Source organism: Harmonia axyridis, chromosome 5 (assembly GCF_914767665.1).
Source record: "Harmonia axyridis chromosome 5, icHarAxyr1.1, whole genome shotgun sequence".
Classification (NCBI taxonomy): domain Eukaryota; kingdom Metazoa; phylum Arthropoda; class Insecta; order Coleoptera; family Coccinellidae; genus Harmonia; species Harmonia axyridis.
This window is the reverse complement of record NC_059505.1, coordinates 43200655-43217821: the sequence shown is the minus strand read 5'-3', so window position 1 is coordinate 43217821 and position 17167 is coordinate 43200655. Positions and strand designations below refer to the sequence as shown.

At 34.6% G+C, this 17167-nt stretch overlaps 1 protein-coding gene across 3 annotated transcripts in view; it reads left to right on the top strand.

The window, feature by feature from the left end:
- The window catches only part of LOC123680790 (complexin), a 330085-nt gene that overhangs the window by 67413 nt on the left and 245505 nt on the right, over nucleotides 1–17167 (top strand). For all 3 annotated transcript variants that reach the window (XM_045618869.1, XM_045618868.1, XM_045618872.1), the window contains one exon: nucleotides 2592–2623. The gene's annotated coding sequence lies outside the window, so the exon portion shown is untranslated. The remainder of the gene's footprint in view (nucleotides 1–2591; nucleotides 2624–17167) is intronic.

The following is a 17167-nucleotide window of genomic DNA, read 5'->3' as shown; positions in this document are numbered from 1 at the left end:
ATACATCTCAATGTATTTTGAGTTGAAATGAAACTTTGATTCAATTTGGGACATAAGAAGTGCGTTCTTCGTGGAGAAACTCGCGAATTAAGTGAAATATCGTATCACTGATATGTTTTCATTTCCGCGCGCTTCATGTCAAATGTGATAGTTCATGTTGGGGACAAAATTTGCTTACTGAAAATGACATATGCTCCCTCAATCTATGTAGACAGCCTCACGGCACACCAAACAGTGAAACGTTTCACATGCATCGTTTTCCCGAAAAACCTTTCGTGGATAATTCAAGTCCCAACCGAAGCACTCCAGTCTGGATGCATCAGCACTTGCAAATTAGCCATAAAACTCCTGCAGCATTCATTCAAACCTTCCCAAACATCCCAGACATCTCACCAAAGTTCGAAAACCTCCATTCTCCACTCGTCCAGACATCATCAGTCAAAAATTAGCCGCAAATAAAGCACAGTTTAGACATCGCCAACATGTAACTTCCATCCGATCGTAAAATCTCAAGGGTGTCATTGACGAATCGAACGTCCACTAATTATACAGCCGGCAACGTTGCGCCACGAAAACAAACCGTACCGCACAATCAATCCGTCCCACTTCCAATTAAGCGGACGCGGTTAAGGGGGGCCACACACGTAATTCTGGATCGGACGACCGTCGACGTTCGTAGGTTCTTCTAATGAACGAAATCAATTATTGACGACGCCAATGAAGGTTTCGCGGCAGAACTTGTTAATAGGATCAGTCCGTCCGGACAATGAAATGGGAAAATGAGGGTGGAAGAATTTACTCTGGCATCGGAGTCGATTGGGTGGGAGAGGTTTTTTTCTTTTTTCGTTTTGTGGTTGACGTACGCCGGGGTTGTTTTGTTTGGGGATTCGGTTAGACTTGGAGGGTAATTGGGGGTTTGAGCGTTTGTTCTGCTAACTGTATTTTTTGGAGTTTGTGCCGACGATTTCTGTATTTCTGCTAATATCGAAACTACATTTTAGATCGGGATGAAAATTTGCATTGGGATTGAGAATGATAATTTAAAACCTCGTGCAGAATTTCATGTTGATCGCTCTAACAGAACCATATAAAATCCAAGAAGAATATTGAATGAAAATTGCCAAATATTTTCTTGACCACAAAATCGACAAAATTGAGATTGAGATTGTCGGCATTTAATGAAATACAAATTTCAAGTTCCGTGCAAAATTTTGATCTAATCACATTGTCAGAAGTCAGAACCATAAAAAATTGTATATTTAAAAAAAAACTAGATTCTTAAAATTTCTGTAACAACGAATCCGATCGATTTGAGATTCTGCCTTCATTTAGGGTGTGCTTATATTGGAGGAGCAAACGAAAATGACAGATTTCTCGCATCATTCAAAGAAAAAAAGTCCTGAAAACATTAGCCTGCAAACGATATGTTTTCGAGATACAGTGTGTTTAAGTTTGATCTTTTTCAATTTTCTTTCTCACAGCACCTTTTCTTCACAAGATTTTCAACTTCAATTTCAATTACAAGTTTTCATTATATGATATCTTAATTTCAAACGCAAAGTTACAGGGTATTATTTAATCTAGAACACTGCCTGCTTCTCTCTTCAAGAACTTTTTTTGATGGACCACTGATAGTTTAGAATAATTTAAGAAGAAACTTCGGTGGAGTATTGCAATTTTTGGTTTCTTGTGGTTTTATCGTATCTGGTACCTATTTAGAGAGAAAAAAATTCAAACAATTCTCTAGTAATTCCCAGGAAACTCCAAATTATTATAAAGAACCAGTTAGTAAGCTATGATGAATGAATTAATTATAAGTTTTGGTACTTATTTACCCGATCTGTAGCGAAGATTACAGACTACAAGAAACAACCTGTATCTCTAAAACAGACCGTTTGCGGGCCTATACTTTTTCCTTCGACCTTCAATTAAGGAACACCCTCTATATGGAATAACCATTTGAAAATATTTTTTTATTCAATATTCTCTTCTACACAACTTGCAATACCCTTAGACCGTTTAAACACAAATTTTCATCTTACCCTGCAAGTGAAGAAATATTTGAAACCGCACAAAATAATTGATCAGGGTCTACAAGAATGGCATAAAAAAAACAATTATTCAGATTCAATTTTGGGGGGAGCTTTTCTTTGTACATTTTTCCCCAACGAAATCAAAGAATTTTCGTTAGAATTGGCGAAAAAGAATAAATCTGGTATTTTGTAGCGGAAGCGGAATATAATTCTCCAATTTTCCAATAAAATTGGGATTCCTTTCGCCCTCCTTTTCATTTTCCGTTGAAACAAAATTGGTTTGGTAGGAAAAGACGATTAATTGGATAACTGATGAATATTGGACCTCTGTACAGAATACTCTGCCTTTTAATTGAAATTTGTGCAGTTTGGCTGCAGTGAATTTTGACTCAAATGGGAAGCGTATTTCAAAGACAATATATTTAATTGATTCCGATATTACTTGATGCTAATTCATTAAAGATGAAATGAAACAGAGAAATATGATTCGCTATAGTATTAATTATGAATTATGAATATACAATCGAATTATTCTTATAAGGACAATTTTTGTTTCAGGTGTAAAAAGTTCTTTCTTTCTCCGCTCTCTGGTAAGTCTTTCCTTTTATTCAACCTTGTATTTTGATCTTATCCTAGCCAGAAATTGATATGCAAGTTTCCCATATACTCATAATCTGTATATCTATCTGTTTGAACAGATAGAATTGGAATTAGAATAGAATTGAAAATAGTTCAGATCTTGAAATCGACATTGATCGATTTTAATCGATTCAGTGGATAAATTATGTAAAAATGTCATCAAATACGAAAGCAAAAAATTCTCTTTCACGAGGAATGCCACCAAGATATTTTATTTGACGAATATCAAGATTTAAATAGTTTCGGTTCATAATTTTTTTTTTCAAATCAAATGCATGATTATGAAATTGGTAAGAAATTTGAACGTTGATGAAAACTTTAACGCCTCTGGCCTAGCAGGTAGTAAAAAAGACCCACCGTATCGGCAACAGATAACGAAAGTATTAATTCTATTAATCATTACACATATAAGAAATATCTTGTATCTGTTTTTAGTTTTTATGAATTTGAACGTATTATATCGGAGAAGTCTAGCGATGTAAACAAAACCAACCATGTTGGCAACATCTGTCATAAGTAATCCAGAAAGCTGTATCGTGCTAAAAGTGATTATTATTTAGAGATAGTCCTCTTTGCAGAACCAGTTTTCAATAAATGTGTAAGATCAAAACAACATTATTTCATATTGGAAACAAAAGAACTTGTTTGTTTACCACAATGAATTCTCGATTCAGCACATCTGTTGAATTTGAATTCAGCAGACTGCCTAGTACTCAACATTTAAAATAAAACCTTCCATTCCTACCTATATTTTCGTGGTGGGATTCTACTTATTTAAATTTAAATTTGGGAAAAAATTGAATTTGCCTCTAAAAATCGTTATATCACCTGAATTATTCGTCACAGATCCCTCAAATAAAAACGTTTTCAAACTTCAAGTTCCGCTCTAAAACATAGTGGAGTTTCAAGTGCGTAGCCCATGGCCAGAAGAAGTGGCAGTTCCGGGAAAATTATCAATTTTTTCTTTGAAAGCTTCATATTTTTGCCTATAATTTATGAAATAATGTACTGACCGCACAACTGCAAGCATTTTCGTAATCAACATAGTCGAATCAATCAATAAAATGACACAATATTCCCATGAAAGAACTTTTATTTTTCAAAAAATTTTTAAGGGTCAGGTATAGAAAATTTTACGAAAATTTTTGGACAAAAAAATTTTCAAGTGAGATCGAAATTTGGCTAATCAGAGATCGTAAATTATGGCATCGCTCACCGATTCTTCGTAGAGCTCCCGGTTTTGGGGGAATTTGAACTCGAAATTTGGGAAAAAATTGAATTTGCCTCTAAAAATCGTTATATCTCCTGAATTATTCGTCACAGATCCCTCAAATAAAAACGTTTTCAAACTTCAAGTTCCGCTCTGAAACATAGTGGAGTTTCAAGTGCGTAGCCCATGGCCAGAAGAAGTGGCAGCTTCGGGAAAATTATCAATTTTTTCTTTGAAAGTTTCATATTTTTGCCTATAATTTATGAAATAATGTACTGACCGCACAACTGCAAGCATTTTCTTAATCTACATAGTCGAATCAATCAATAAAATGACACAATATTCCCATGAAAGAACTTTTATTTTTCAAAAAATTTTTAAGGGTCAGGTATAGAAAATTTTACGAAAATTTTTGGACAAAAAATTTTTCAGGTGAGATCGAAATTCGGCTAATCAGAGATCGTAAATTATGGCATCGCTCACCGATTCTTCGTAGAGCACCCGGTTTTGGCGGAATTTGAACTCGAAATTTGGGAAAAAATTGAATTTGCCTCTAAAAATCGTTATATCTCCTGAATTATTCGTCACAGATCCCTCAAATAAAAACGTTTTCAAACTTCAAGTTCCGTTCTAAAACATAGTGGAGTTTCAAGTGCGTAGCCCATGGCCAGAAGAAGTGGCAGCTTCGGGAAAATTATCAATTTTTTCTTTGAAAGTTTCATATTTTTGCCTATAATTTATGAAATAATGTACTGATCGCACAACTGCAAGCATTTTCGTAATCTACATAGTTGAATCAATCAATAAAATGACACAATATTCCCATGAAAGAACTTTTATTTTTCAAAAAATTTTTAAGGGTCAAGTATAGAAAATTTTACGAAAATTTTTGGACAAAAAATTTTTCAGGTGAGATCGAAATTCGGCTAATCAGAGATCGTAAATTATGGCATCGCTCACCGATTCTTCGTAGAGCACCCGGTTTTGGGGGAATTTGAACTCGAAATTTGGGAAAAAATTGAATTTGCCTCTAAAAATCGTTATATCTCCTGAATTATTCGTCACAGATCCCTCAAATGAAAACGTTTTCAAACTTCAAGTTCCGCTCTAAAACATAGTGGAGTTTCAAGTGCGTAGCACATGGCCAGAAGAAGTGGCAGCTTCGGGAAAATTATCAATTTTTTCTTTGAAAGCTTCATATTTTTGCCTATAATTTATGAAATAATGTACTGACCGCACAACTGCAAGCATTTTCGTAATCTACATAGTCGAATCACTCAATAAAATGACACAATATTCCCATGAAAGAACTTTTATTTTTCAAAAAATTTTTGAGGGTCAGGTATAGAAAATTTTACGAAAATTTTTGGACAAAAAATTTTTCAGGTGAGATCGAAATTCGGCTAATCAGAGATCGTAAATTATGGCATCGCTCACCGATTCTTCGTAGAGCACCCGGTTTTGGGGGAATTTGAACTCGAAATTTGGGAAAAAATTGAATTTGCCTCTAAAAATCGTTATATCTCCTGAATTATTCGTCACATATCCCTCAAATAAAAACGTTTTCAAACTTCAAGTTCCGCTCTAAAACATAGTGGAGTTTCAAGTGCGTAGCTCATGGCCAGAAGAAGTGGCAGCTTCGGGAAAATTATCAATTTTTTCTTTGAAAGTTTCATATTTTTGCCTATAATTTATGAAATAATGTACTGACCGCACAACTGCAAGCATTTTCGTAATCTACATAGTCGAATCAATCAATAAAATGACACAATATTCCCATGAAAGAACTTTTATTTTTCAAAAAATTTTTAAGGGTCAGGTATAGAAAATTTTACGAAAATTTTTGGACAAAAAATTTTTCAAGTGAGATCGAAATTCGGCTAATCAGAGATCGTAAATTATGGCATCGCTCACCGATTCTTCGTAGAGCACCCGGTTTTGGCGGAATTTGAACTCGAAATTTGGGAAAAAATTGAATTTGCCTCTAAAAATCGTTATATCTCCTGAATTATTCGTCACAGATCCCTCAAATGAAAACGTTTTCAAACTTCAAGTTCCGCTCTAAAACATAGTGGAGTTTCAAGTGCGTAGCTCATGGCCAGAAGAAGTGGCAGCTTCGGGAAAATTATCAATTTTTTCTTTGAAAGTTTCATATTTTTGCCTATAATTTATGAAATAATGTACTGACCGCACAACTGCAAGCATTTTCGTAATCTACATAGTTGAATCAATCAATAAAAGGACACAATATTCCCATGAAAGAACTTTTATTTTTCAAAAATTTTTTAAGGGTCAGGTATAGAAAATTTTACGAAAATTTTTGGACAAAAAATTTTTCAGGTGAGATCGAAATTCGGCTAATCAGAGATCGTAAATTATGGCATCGCTCACCGATTCTTCGTAGAGCACCCGGTTTTGGGGGAATTTGAACTCGAAATTTGGGAAAAAATTGAATTTGCCTCTAAAAATCGTTATATCTCCTGAATTATTCGTCACAGATCCCTCAAATGAAAACGTTTTCAAACTTCAAGTTCCGCTCTAAAACATAGTGGAGTTTCAAGTGCGTAGCACATGGCCAGAAGAAGTGGCAGCTTCGGGAAAATTATCAATTTTTTCTTTGAAAGCTTCATATTTTTGCCTATAATTTATGAAATAATGTACTGACCGCACAACTGCAAGCATTTTCGTAATCTACATAGTCGAATCAATCAATAAAATGACACAATATTCCCATGAAAGAACTTTTATTTTTCAAAAAATTTTTAAGGGTCAGGTATAGAAAATTTTACGAAAATTTTTGGACAAAAAATTTTTCAGGTGAGATCGAAATTCGGCTAATCAGAGATCGTAAATTATGGCATCGCTCACCGATTCTTCGTAGAGCACCCGGTTTTGGGGGAATTTTAACTCGAAATTTGGGAAAAAATTGAATTTGCCTCTAAAAATCGTTATATCTCCTGAATTATTCGTCACAGATCCCTCAAATAAAAACGTTTTCAAACTTCAAGTTCCGCTCTAAAACATAGTGGAGTTTCAAGTGCGTAGCTCATGGCCAGAAGAAGTGGCAGCTTCGGGAAAATTATCAATTTTTTCTTTGAAAGTTTCATATTTTTGCCTATAATTTATGAAATAATGTACTGACCGCACAACTGCAAGCATTTTCGTAATCTACATAGTCGAATCAATCAATAAAATGACACAATATTCCCATGAAAGAACTTTTATTTTTCAAAAAATTTTTAAGGGTCAGGTATAGAAAATTTTACGAAAATTTTTGGACAAAAAAATTTTCAAGTGAGATCGAAATTTGGCTAATCAGAGATCGTAAATTATGGCATCGCTCACCGATTCTTCGTAGAGCTCCCGGTTTTGGGGGAATTTGAACTCGAAATTTGGGAAAAAATTGAATTTGCCTCTAAAAATCGTTATATCTCCTGAATTATTCGTCACAGATCCCTCAAATAAAAACGTTTTCAAACTTCAAGTTCCGCTCTAAAACATAGTGGAGTTTCAAGTGCGTAGCCCATGGCCAGAAGAAGTGGCAGCTTCGGGAAAATTATCAATTTTTTCTTTGAAAGTTTCATATTTTTGCCTATAATTTATGAAATAATGTACTGACCGCACAACTGCAAGCATTTTCGTAATCTACATAGTTGAATCAATCAATAAAATGACACAATATTCCCATGAAAGAACTTTTATTTTTCAAAAAATTTTTAAGGGTCAGGTATAGAAAATTTTACGAAAATTTTTGGACAAAAAATTTTTCAGGTGAGATCGAAATTCGGCTAATCAGAGATCGTAAATTATGGCATCGCTCACCGATTCTTCGTAGAGCACCCGGTTTTGGGGGAATTTGAACTCGAAATTTGGGAAAAAATTGAATTTGCCTCTAAAAATCGTTATATCTCCTGAATTATTCGTCACAGATCCCTCAAATGAAAACGTTTTCAAACTTCAAGTTCCGCTCTAAAACATAGTGGAGTTTCAAGTGCGTAGCACATGGCCAGAAGAAGTGGCAGCTTCGGGAAAATTATCAATTTTTTCTTTGAAAGCTTCATATTTTTGCCTATAATTTATGAAATAATGTACTGACCGCACAACTGCAAGCATTTTCGTAATCTACATAGTCGAATCAATCAATAAAATGACACAATATTCCCATGAAAGAACTTTTATTTTTCAAAAAATTTTTAAGGGTCAGGTATAGAAAATTTTACGAAAATTTTTGGACAAAAAATTTTTCAGGTGAGATCGAAATTCGGCTAATCAGAGATCGTAAATTATGGCATCGCTCACCGATTCTTCGTAGAGCACCCGGTTTTGGGGGAATTTGAACTCGAAATTTGGGAAAAAATTGAATTTGCCTCTAAAAATCGTTATATCTCCTGAATTATTCGTCACAGATCCCTCAAATAAAAACGTTTTCAAACTTCAAGTTCCGCTCTAAAACATAGTGGAGTTTCAAGTGCGTAGCTCATGGCCAGAAGAAGTGGCAGCTTCGGGAAAATTATCAATTTTTTCTTTGAAAGTTTCATATTTTTGCCTATAATTTATGAAATAATGTACTGACCGCACAACTGCAAGCATTTTCGTAATCTACATAGTCGAATCAATCAATAAAATGACACAATATTCCCATGAAAGAACTTTTATTTTTCAAAAAATTTTTAAGGGTCAGGTATAGAAAATTTTACGAAAATTTTTGGACAAAAAAATTTTCAAGTGAGATCGAAATTTGGCTAATCAGAGATCGTAAATTATGGCATCGCTCACCGATTCTTCGTAGAGCTCCCGGTTTTGGGGGAATTTGAACTCGAAATTTGGGAAAAAATTGAATTTGCCTCTAAAAATCGTTATATCTCCTGAATTATTCGTCACAGATCCCTCAAATAAAAACGTTTTCAAACTTCAAGTTCCGCTCTAAAACATAGTGGAGTTTCAAGTGCGTAGCCCATGGCCAGAAGAAGTGGCAGCTTCGGGAAAATTATCAATTTTTTCTTTGAAAGTTTCATATTTTTGCCTATAATTTATGAAATAATGTACTGACCGCACAACTGCAAGCATTTTCGTAATCTACATAGTTGAATCAATCAATAAAATGACACAATATTCCCATGAAAGAACTTTTATTTTTCAAAAAATTTTTAAGGGTCAGGTATAGAAAATTTTACGAAAATTTTTGGACAAAAAATTTTTCAGGTGAGATCGAAATTCGGCTAATCAGAGATCGTAAATTATGGCATCGCTCACCGATTCTTCGTAGAGCACCCGGTTTTGGGGGAATTTGAACTCGAAATTTGGGAAAAAATTGAATTTGCCTCTAAAAATCGTTATATCTCCTGAATTATTCGTCACAGATCCCTCAAATGAAAACGTTTTCAAACTTCAAGTTCCGCTCTAAAACATAGTGGAGTTTCAAGTGCGTAGCACATGGCCAGAAGAAGTGGCAGCTTCGGGAAAATTATCAATTTTTTCTTTGAAAGCTTCATATTTTTGCCTATAATTTATGAAATAATGTACTGACCGCACAACTGCAAGCATTTTCGTAATCTACATAGTCGAATCAATCAATAAAATGACACAATATTCCCATGAAGGAACTTTTATTTTTCAAAAAATTTTTAAGGGTCAGGTATAGAAAATTTTACGAAAATTTTTGGACAAAAAATTTTTCAGGTGAGATCGAAATTCGGCTAATCAGAGATCGTAAATTATGGCATCGCTCACCGATTCTTCGTAGAGCACCCGGTTTTGGGGGAATTTGAACTCGAAATTTGGGAAAAAATTGAATTTGCCTCTAAAAATCGTTATATCTCCTGAATTATTCGTCACAGATCCCTCAAATAAAAACGTTTTCAAACTTCAAGTTCCGCTCTAAAACATAGTGGAGTTTCAAGTGCGTAGCTCATGGCCAGAAGAAGTGGCAGCTTCGGGAAAATTATCAATTTTTTCTTTGAAAGTTTCATATTTTTGCCTATAATTTATGAAATAATGTACTGACCGCACAACTGCAAGCATTTTCGTAATCTACATAGTTGAATCAATCAATAAAAGGACACAATATTCCCATGAAAGAACTTTTATTTTTCAAAAATTTTTTAAGGGTCAGGTATAGAAAATTTTACGAAAATTTTTGGACAAAAAATTTTTCAGGTGAGATCGAAATTCGGCTAATCAGAGATCGTAAATCATGGCATCGCTCACCGATTCTTCGTAGAGCACCCGGTTTTGGGGGAATTTGAACTCGAAATTTGGGAAAAAATTGAATTTGCCTCTAAAAATCGTTATATCTCCTGAATTATTCGTCACAGATCCCTCAAATGAAAACGTTTTCAAACTTCAAGTTCCGCTCTAAAACATAGTGGAGTTTCAAGTGCGTAGCACATGGCCAGAAGAAGTGGCAGCTTCGGGAAAATTATCAATTTTTTCTTTGAAAGCTTCATATTTTTGCCTATAATTTATGAAATAATGTACTGACCGCACAACTGCAAGCATTTTCGTAATCTACATAGTCGAATCAATCAATAAAATGACACAATATTCCCATGAAAGAACTTTTATTTTTCAAAAAATTTTTAAGGGTCAGGTATAGAAAATTTTACGAAAATTTTTGGACAAAAAATTTTTCAGGTGAGATCGAAATTCGGCTAATCAGAGATCGTAAATTATGGCATCGCTCACCGATTCTTCGTAGAGCACCCGGTTTTGGGGGAATTTTAACTCGAAATTTGGGAAAAAATTGAATTTGCCTCTAAAAATCGTTATATCTCCTGAATTATTCGTCACAGATCCCTCAAATAAAAACGTTTTCAAACTTCAAGTTCCGCTCTAAAACATAGTGGAGTTTCAAGTGCGTAGCTCATGGCCAGAAGAAGTGGCAGCTTCGGGAAAATTATCAATTTTTTCTTTGAAAGTTTCATATTTTTGCCTATAATTTATGAAATAATGTACTGACCGCACAACTGCAAGCATTTTCGTAATCTACATAGTCGAATCAATCAATAAAATGACACAATATTCCCATGAAAGAACTTTTATTTTTCAAAAAATTTTTAAGGGTCAGGTATAGAAAATTTTACGAAAATTTTTGGACAAAAAAATTTTCAAGTGAGATCGAAATTTGGCTAATCAGAGATCGTAAATTATGGCATCGCTCACCGATTCTTCGTAGAGCTCCCGGTTTTGGGGGAATTTGAACTCGAAATTTGGGAAAAAATTGAATTTGCCTCTAAAAATCGTTATATCTCCTGAATTATTCGTCACAGATCCCTCAAATAAAAACGTTTTCAAACTTCAAGTTCCGCTCTAAAACATAGTGGAGTTTCAAGTGCGTAGCCCATGGCCAGAAGAAGTGGCAGCTTCGGGAAAATTATCAATTTTTTCTTTGAAAGTTTCATATTTTTGCCTATAATTTATGAAATAATGTACTGACCGCACAACTGCAAGCATTTTCGTAATCTACATAGTTGAATCAATCAATAAAATGACACAATATTCCCATGAAAGAACTTTTATTTTTCAAAAAATTTTTAAGGGTCAGGTATAGAAAATTTTACGAAAATTTTTGGACAAAAAATTTTTCAGGTGAGATCGAAATTCGGCTAATCAGAGATCGTAAATTATGGCATCGCTCACCGATTCTTCGTAGAGCACCCGGTTTTGGGGGAATTTGAACTCGAAATTTGGGAAAAAATTGAATTTGCCTCTAAAAATCGTTATATCTCCTGAATTATTCGTCACAGATCCCTCAAATGAAAACGTTTTCAAACTTCAAGTTCCGCTCTAAAACATAGTGGAGTTTCAAGTGCGTAGCACATGGCCAGAAGAAGTGGCAGCTTCGGGAAAATTATCAATTTTTTCTTTGAAAGCTTCATATTTTTGCCTATAATTTATGAAATAATGTACTGACCGCACAACTGCAAGCATTTTCGTAATCTACATAGTCGAATCAATCAATAAAATGACACAATATTCCCATGAAAGAACTTTTATTTTTCAAAAAATTTTTAAGGGTCAGGTATAGAAAATTTTACGAAAATTTTTGGACAAAAAATTTTTCAGGTGAGATCGAAATTCGGCTAATCAGAGATCGTAAATTATGGCATCGCTCACCGATTCTTCGTAGAGCACCCGGTTTTGGGGGAATTTGAACTCGAAATTTGGGAAAAAATTGAATTTGCCTCTAAAAATCGTTATATCTCCTGAATTATTCGTCACAGATCCCTCAAATAAAAACGTTTTCAAACTTCAAGTTCCGCTCTAAAACATAGTGGAGTTTCAAGTGCGTAGCTCATGGCCAGAAGAAGTGGCAGCTTCGGGAAAATTATCAATTTTTTCTTTGAAAGTTTCATATTTTTGCCTATAATTTATGAAATAATGTACTGACCGCACAACTGCAAGCATTTTCGTAATCTACATAGTCGAATCAATCAATAAAATGACACAATATTCCCATGAAAGAACTTTTATTTTTCAAAAAATTTTTAAGGGTCAGGTATAGAAAATTTTACGAAAATTTTTGGACAAAAAAATTTTCAAGTGAGATCGAAATTTGGCTAATCAGAGATCGTAAATTATGGCATCGCTCACCGATTCTTCGTAGAGCTCCCGGTTTTGGGGGAATTTGAACTCGAAATTTGGGAAAAAATTGAATTTGCCTCTAAAAATCGTTATATCTCCTGAATTATTCGTCACAGATCCCTCAAATAAAAACGTTTTCAAACTTCAAGTTCCGCTCTAAAACATAGTGGAGTTTCAAGTGCGTAGCCCATGGCCAGAAGAAGTGGCAGCTTCGGGAAAATTATCAATTTTTTCTTTGAAAGTTTCATATTTTTGCCTATAATTTATGAAATAATGTACTGACCGCACAACTGCAAGCATTTTCGTAATCTACATAGTTGAATCAATCAATAAAATGACACAATATTCCCATGAAAGAACTTTTATTTTTCAAAAAATTTTTAAGGGTCAGGTATAGAAAATTTTACGAAAATTTTTGGACAAAAAATTTTTCAGGTGAGATCGAAATTCGGCTAATCAGAGATCGTAAATTATGGCATCGCTCACCGATTCTTCGTAGAGCACCCGGTTTTGGGGGAATTTGAACTCGAAATTTGGGAAAAAATTGAATTTGCCTCTAAAAATCGTTATATCTCCTGAATTATTCGTCACAGATCCCTCAAATGAAAACGTTTTCAAACTTCAAGTTCCGCTCTAAAACATAGTGGAGTTTCAAGTGCGTAGCACATGGCCAGAAGAAGTGGCAGCTTCGGGAAAATTATCAATTTTTTCTTTGAAAGCTTCATATTTTTGCCTATAATTTATGAAATAATGTACTGACCGCACAACTGCAAGCATTTTCGTAATCTACATAGTCGAATCAATCAATAAAATGACACAATATTCCCATGAAGGAACTTTTATTTTTCAAAAAATTTTTAAGGGTCAGGTATAGAAAATTTTACGAAAATTTTTGGACAAAAAATTTTTCAGGTGAGATCGAAATTCGGCTAATCAGAGATCGTAAATTATGGCATCGCTCACCGATTCTTCGTAGAGCACCCGGTTTTGGGGGAATTTGAACTCGAAATTTGGGAAAAAATTGAATTTGCCTCTAAAAATCGTTATATCTCCTGAATTATTCGTCACAGATCCCTCAAATGAAAACGTTTTCAAACTTCAAGTTCCGCTCTAAAACATAGTGGAGTTTCAAGTGCGTAGCTCATGGCCAGAAGAAGTGGCAGCTTCGGGAAAATTATCAATTTTTTCTTTGAAAGTTTCATATTTTTGCCTATAATTTATGAAATAATGTACTGACCGCACAACTGCAAGCATTTTCGTAATCTACATAGTCGAATCAATCAATAAAATGACACAATATTCCCATGAAAGAACTTTTATTTTTCAAAAAATTTTTAAGGGTCAGGTATAGAAAATTTTACGAAAATTTTTGGACAAAAAAATTTTCAAGTGAGATCGAAATTTGGCTAATCAGAGATCGTAAATTATGGCATCGCTCACCGATTCTTCGTAGAGCTCCCGGTTTTGGGGGAATTTGAACTCGAAATTTGGGAAAAAATTGAATTTGCCTCTAAAAATCGTTATATCTCCTGAATTATTCGTCACAGATCCCTCAAATAAAAACGTTTTCAAACTTCAAGTTCCGCTCTAAAACATAGTGGAGTTTCAAGTGCGTAGCTCATGGCCAGAAGAAGTGGCAGCTTCGGGAAAATTATCAATTTTTTCTTTGAAAGCTTCATATTTTTGCCTATAATTTATGAAATAATGTACTGACCGCACAACTGCAAGCATTTTCGTAATCTACATAGTCGAATCAATCAATAAAATGACATAATATTCCCATGAAAGAACTTTTATTTTTCAAAAAATTTTTAAGGGTCAGGTATAGAAAATTTTACGAAAATTTTTGGACAAAAAATTTTTCAGGTGAGATCGAAATTCGGCTAATCAGAGATCGTAAATTATGGCATCGCTCACCGATTCTTCGTAGAGCTCCCGGTTTTGGTGGAATTTGAACTCGAAATTTGGGAAGAAATTTAATTTGCCTCTAAAAATTCCTACCTATATTTTCGTGGTGGGATTCTACTTATTTATTATAGATTGATTCCTTGATAATCGGTACTCCTCCCTCTCCTTCACCATAGTTACTGTCTTGGTAACCATGGTGAGGAGAAGGGAGGGCACCGATTATTAACGTATCAACTGATAACAAATAAGTAAGATTCAGGTTTTGAGTGGATTCTTTCTTGTGTCTCAGATTTCCCAGATTCAGAAAAACTTTTTTAGCAATTCCTGTTTGGATATTTGAATTCTGAAAATTCTATGAAGATCTTGAAAGCGTGTGCAGTCAAGAATATCTAAGCTGATTTATTGGTGAAACTGGTAAGTGGTGAGTTTTGAACTTATGCTGCTAAAATATGTAGTAGATCACAATCAGATTTGAATGTACAGGAGGGTAGAAAGTACGGATGCTCAATTTTTAAGAGTAGTTGAAAGAAAATAATGGAAATGAAATTGATGAATAGAATAAAATTGAATAATAAAGAACTTGAACTATGAGAACAGATATTTGTTTACCTAAGCAGCAAAGTAGTAGATTGTCTGCCGAGCGTAGCGAGGTTAGGAATTTAGCTGAGGCAGTCAATCTTCTGCAGAGTTGAAAATATAATTTTTGTTCCGATTGTTCATAATACTAAATATAGGATATTGTATTTGCAAATTAATTCAATTTACATAATCTTGTTATTTTTCCTGTAGTGATAAATTAAAATGAAATTTGATAAAAATCGCAATTGTTGGTTGCTTTGGAAATTTCCATGATCCATGATCCATGATTTTACGCTCTATTAGTGATGACGTCACACACCGCCATTTTAGTTCTCCTGTCAGTGTTCGGAATCCAAACAAACAAATTGTCATTCTAATTAGTACCTTATCATTGAAGAAATTGGCTTATTTTGATCAATCAGATTATTTAAGCAACGATTTTACTATTAATTGATAGACAGAAGGCACGAGATTAATGCCAGTAAGTTCGAACTTGAAGTTCAACTAATAAACACGGCTTTTTACAAAATCTGGGGAATGATACAGGATTCAAACTTACTGGTATTAACCTCGTTCCTTCTGTCTATCAATTAATACTGAAATCGTTCCTTAAATACTCTTATTTATGAAAATAAGCCAATTCCTTCAACGACACCGTACTAATGTGAATGACAATTTATTTGTTTGAATTCCGAACACTGACAGGAGAACCAAAAATGGCGGTGTGTGACGTCACACTAATAGAGTGTATTATAGTTTGACAACTTATGAAATATCTGACAGTTTTTTGGAAAAATATCGGATATATTCATATTATGGACAGTGATAGCGACTTAGAAGTACTTATTCCTCCAGAAATAAGGAAGGTGGCAAAAAATATGGATTGTCAGAAAATTTTGAATGTTTTATTCGCAATGAGAACAATCATATTGCTGCCTAGGCAGGAAAAGTAATACTTTGCTCATTGATATGTATCTGCTAAATTAATATTTCCAGCTCATTCGAAGAGCAAAAAAATTGCTCTTCGAGGTTGCAACAACATTAAAAGTTCACATCAGACTTGCGTTTGTCGGCACCAAAAAAAAAATTCACCGACTCAATATTTCACGTTGGTGGCGAAAAAATTGCCCTTTCGCAACTCTGCCCTGCTAATCTCGCTCTATAAAATCACGTAAAGCGTTCACCCATGCACGGTTTTCAACCCTGAAAAACTGCCGTAATGCATGTTTAATTTCGTATATGCCGTCCGGCCGCATTAAGCCCCGTCCGGACTTCTCCTTGCTGCGTGCCGCCGTTAATTCGGACATTTACATCTGTGCTCGGCTCGGCTTGCCGCAGAAATATGGCCGCCCGTTATTTATTCGGGCCAGGATTACGAAGGATACGACCTTCACCTGTCCCGAGCGGCGTAGGAGCTGCAATAACCGCCGTCAGATGCCGCTTTTGGGGTGTTTGCGGCTGCGATAAAAGCTAGGTTTGAATGGAATTCGGACCGTTGATTTTAATGAAGTTTATGTTTTTCTCGTAAATCTAGTAGATTTCGAAATATCGAACTTTGAGTTTGAAAAAAAATAATGGAAAAGTAGACCTCAACAAGAAACGTTATATTTCCAAAACTGTTGAACCTAGACCTCTGAAATACAAGAATTACGTAGAATACTAGTTGATTTATAACATACAGAAATCAGCAGTCCATATCTTATTTCACCGAGAAATTACAGCTTGTGAAAATTTCATTTCCTATGTCATAACAGGCCAAATGAAAAGTCCCCGGTCTGCAAGAGTAAAACACATTTTTTCGGCATAATTCGATTTTATTATCAACATAGTTGCCACCGAGGGCCATACAGCGATTATAGCGATCTTCCAACAATTCGATACCATTTTTCTAGTACGATTTGTCTTTCGCTTCAAAATAGGCCTCAGTTTCGGCGAGAACTTCTTCACTGGCGCTAAATTTCTTTCCAGCAAGCATTCTTTTGAGGTCTGAGAACAGTAAATAGTCGCTGGGGGCCAGATTTGGCGAATACGGTGGATGCAGAAGCAATTAGAAGCCCAATTCATGCAATATTGCCATTGTTTTCATTGATTTGTGACACGACGCATTGTCTTGATGAAGCAGCACCTTTTTTCTTCAAATGGGGCCATTTTTCATATATTTCATCCTTCAAACGATCCAATTACGCTATATGACAATCGCTGTTGATGGTCTGGC